Genomic DNA, 4,894 nt, shown 5'->3' on the forward strand with positions numbered 1-4,894 from the left:
TGATCGTGTGCATTTGTGCATGTGCTTGGCGGTGCTTGTCTGTGCAAGTGTTGATTTGGAGTTTGCCTCAGTGCATGTGTGTGTCCAAAAAGAAAAGGGAAAATCTTTATGCCTGAGGTTGTTTCTCCGCTGAATCTCAGCCTATTCCTTGGACAGGAACCTGAAAAGACAGGAACTTTTGCATATTGCAGTTATGAAGTCTAAGTCTATATTGATTTTTCTCAATTTTTGTTCTTGCTGCTTAACATTTTCAGATTCTTAACACAGTCGTATTATTGATACTTAAAGAGTACGCCCTCTCGTAACATTGTGGGACTCACAATGGATGTAAAAAGTATTGAAGTCAAAATTTGGTGGCGACGTTACCCAAAATGCAACTTGACAGCCACAGTTCGATGGGAGTTTTGGGCGTGTTATGCTAGTAGCTGCTAATGTAGCCTCGAGACAAAATGAGGAGCGGGCTACAGAGGTCTGTTACGCTCACTTCTTCCTTACCCCACACCCTCTGATAGTTTTTTAATTTTCACCCCAACTGATGCTGACTCACTCGAGTGAGTGGCATCACTCGAGGCAATTCATCAACTTTTGCACTTTTTGGACTGCAGTACATGTCGGCTGTTTCATATTTTGTGTTTATATGATTGTGGCATTTAACAGAGTTGTTTATTTATCTTTTTAATGAGACTAAAAAAGCTAAGAGGGCCTGTGGAACGTAGCGAACTCGCTGCTCACACATCTCCCAGCTTGCCAGCGGGAGCAACGGGCTGTTGGTGTAGCCAGGAAGTGCGCTTTGGAAGATTTAAGCAACTATATTTACAGATCACGGATTATATGGAGAGTACAGAGAAGAAGTAGGCATTCAGCATGTCTGTATGTTTTTCCTCGAGTAAAGCCTGTCCCACTGAACCGCGCTGACAAGACAAATGGACAGACAGACGGCACGTGGCGACCATCTGCGGTTGCTAGGTGGCCTTCCCTCCATAACAACCCTCACATTAGCTCAACACTGAGATGAGAAACAGATCAGTGTGATCTGTACCTCTGGCACCACCCATGTTTTGACTTACGGTAGCATTCGGTCCAACGGGTTAACGGCTTGAGACAGTCATCGTTTCTGAAACACTGAGCGAGGTAATCTCAGTTGCAAAAAGCAGTAAATAGGCTCTATAATAGATATATACAATATACAATATAAGGGGACGGCTTCAGATTTTACAAGTCCCAAGCACCATTTAAGTTCAAGAGTAATTCTGATTGAAAATTGGGTCTCTGAAGTAAAGGGGTAAAAATAGTTGAACATAAACTAAAACAGGCTTTGAGATTTCTCCCCCACTCTTCCTCTCTGCACTATTATTCCCTCATTGTAGGTCATGTCAGTTTAAACAAATATTTTCACCATGACTTGTATGCACATGGGAGAAGCAGAACAGAACTGGAGGTCAAAGGTCACACAGCTTTTTCCCTTTTTGGATGCAAAAATAATTTTCAAAGTCACGAATCATCAACATTTGACTTCCGATCCCAAACTGTTTCAATCCGAGACGATGATGAAAAAGATGTAACCTAAACTTTTAGAGTGAAAGCTTAGGGGCATGTACTCTTTGGGGAATTAAAATGAGCAATTTGTCAAATTTCATTCAAAGCGCTGAAGTGTAGATGGATTTCAATCCGTCTGCTGTCTTTGACTGAGATAGAAAGAGTGTGTAAGAGTGAACCTGCTCCATATGATTCAGGTGGCGGTTCCAAAGTACGAGGGGAGTTTTAAAGGTGATAAAATAAAATAAAAAAAAGGCAAGGCGGTGAATATCATCTTGTAGATAAGACAGCCACCCCGCTTTCCACAGGCTACATCCGTTTTATCGCATCTGGCAGCGAATTAAGGCACGTGTGTGTGGGGGGGAGAGGACGATTGAAAATGAAACCCGAGGCTAAGACCGCATTCAGCCTGACTGCTTTCTTCCCTCAACACTGACATTAGGCTTTGATTCTCACATGAGATCCTCTGATGATGATGATGAACCATAAAAAATGATATAGCTCAATAAAAGTACAAAAAGGCGCGAGTTCATAAAGAGGACCTGAGGGCCATGTTAGGTTTGGTCCGTGCCAATGCATTCCTTCTCCCTCTGCTGGCTTTTAGAGATGATTACCTTGGATATTTATGGCTGAAACATTTTTTGATTCAAGGGGAGTAAGTGTGGCTGGATGTTTGTGTCTGCTGGCTCTGACACATCCAATATACTTGGGTTTTCTCTCCTGCTCTTACTAAAGATCTATGACCTGTTATCTGTTAAAAACTGGGATAATGTAGTATTGTTGTCATCGCTGCCGTCGTAGATAGCGGTGGAAAAATCCTACTGTAATATATGAGCGGTGACAGGATTGGAAAACCGACTGATATTGACACAACGATTTAAAGGACAAATGTTGTTGGAGTTTTTCTTGGTGACCTTGAAAGTCCACATTGGATTCAGTCAAAGTCCCAAACATACAATATATCATAATGAGACCATGCCGATACATTGAGTTCCGTGTCAATACATTGCTATGTGCAGGGAGAAACAACAGCAACATATCGGACCTCTCCCCTCCGCTCCTCATTGATCCTTTTATCCTCTCCTCTCTACTGAAAGAGTGCAGACTGGAGAAGGCAGGCTCCAGTGAGCACCAGCTCCCTCCTCTTCAGGCAGCGTGTGATGTGACTTGAGCCGTGTGATCTCCATGAGAGAAAACCCTGATGCATACAGGAAATAATCAGGGCAACACAGGCAGGGTTCAGAGGAATGCAAATATTTTCAGAGTGCTTAAAAAACAATACCACACACACGCACACGCCACACCGCCAAGTACCCCCCCAAATCACCCTCACACACACAGAGCACCGTGCACACATTAAACCACAATACGTACCCACACATACATCACACAACAGAGGAACACAAAAAAAACAACAACCAGCCCCCTGACAAAACTCTCCCCAAGTGCATTTGCATAAAACATTAAGCTTAACAAAATGATTACACCTGACAAGTTGAGTTGGAGGAAGAACATCGCCGGTGGCAGCCAGTTACTTGCAGATCCTGCATTCATTCTCTCGTCAAGCAACTGTTTCATGGCCGCCTTTGTAGGCACTGTCATCCCGCTGCATCGTGATTAATCCTTCCCTTTTGTTTTTCTTTTCTCCCTTCCACCCCTCTCAGTCCCTCCCACAAATCCAATAAATTGCCCTTAAATCAGGTTACCCTGCACCTTGCAGATAGGAGTATTGTGATGGATATGCCAAAATGCATGCCAGGCAGCATGTTTTTGTGCGGAAGCACTGTGAAATTGTACTGCTGTGATTCTGCATTATGGTGCTAAGTGTTTGTCTTGTAATGCAATTAAATGTGCATGTAAGCCGCCCCCACACTCCCCAAACTATTGTGCGCTGTATTTAATAATTTTATATACGCTCTTTTGTGACATTGCCATTTAACCCGAGGTAAAATAGAATAATTTAGAGGAGTATTAAAAGAATAACTTTAGAGTGTTTGCCATGGAGAACACAAGCTTGATCATTTTAGAAAAAAAAGAGAAAAAAAAAAGATGACTATCAAAACATTAATATCCTTCTCACTCATATAAGCCTGCTGCAAATTCCTAGCTCTGAATACTTTGCTGAAGGATAGCTCGCAGATAAAGAAAGAGAGAGATTATTGCCTCCTTTCATTTCTGCCCCCCTGGCAGCGGTAGGTATGGTAATATGGTTTTTGAATATTTGCAAGCATGAACTTAAGAAATGAGTGCTGATAAGGAGTGACAGCAACAGAGGCAGCAGAGATCTTCAGCATGACAGGCGATGTCAAAAACCCCGGTGACGCTGTCACTGTGACAAACTTTTCAAAAGAACAATGCACACACACACCGTTATTGAAGTGAGCTGCTGCAAGCCTCTGACAGTGTTGTCCCAGCAGTTAAAAAATGGAAACATCACCTAATTATGCACGCCATATTTTTTTTTTTTTCTCGGAATACTTAAGCATACAAACTTTCAACGTATGTCAATATACTTTGCAGAGCGCCCGGGTGCAGCGGCACATGGGTAGAATGAAAGATTTATAGCTAAGATTCAGGCTGTGTAACAACAGATTCGACTCAGAAAAATAATTCCGATAAAATATTGATGTTAATTCAAAAAAAATATGCAATTTTGACACCGGCTTGCCCTGCGTGCGCCCTGATCCTGACATCAACCTCCACGAGAGCAGGTGTCTGTTTTACTCTTCTTTTAATATTAGCTATACTTTTATTAGCAACTCTGCAGACCCTGTCACGTCTGCGAGAAGCCGTGAGGATCATTACTTTCAAAAAGAACCAGCTGGCCTATTGTTTAGGCTCTGCCAGCTGTGTCTATTTTCATAACCCATTTTCCTTTTGTTCTGCTACACCTCCCTATAAAAGTACAGAGACAGGAAGACAGAGTTGTATTTCACCATTTTCATGAACTCTTACCCTTACGACAGCCTAACGCTCAACGCTCCGCCGTCGGTGTGTGAGCCCGCGTGCACGTACGAGTCCGTGTGTGTGTCAGCGTGCGCGTGTGAGTGACTGTGAGGAGGAAGGCGAGGTCTGTAATCACCTAATCCAAACATACGCTCGGGGAATCTCATTACTGGACCTAACAGTTCCATTTGAACCTTATCTGGTTTCAATCAGCAGCCTCTCGTTTGGAGCAAGGTGCAGAAACTTGATTCCTTTTGTCTAGAAGTCTCTGCTATCAGGGGTCTCCTGTTTGTCTTGTCTATCACCATCTTTTACAGCTAACGGTATTTCAAATTCCCCATCAGCGGTGAGGAGAGCGACTTCACTGGCGGTAAAAAAAAAAAAAAAAAAGGAGAAAAAAAAGCTGCTTCTC

Source organism: Pagrus pagrus, assembly GCF_965226575.1.
Source record: "Pagrus pagrus genome assembly, chromosome: 18".
Lineage (NCBI taxonomy): Eukaryota > Metazoa > Chordata > Actinopteri > Spariformes > Sparidae > Pagrus > Pagrus pagrus.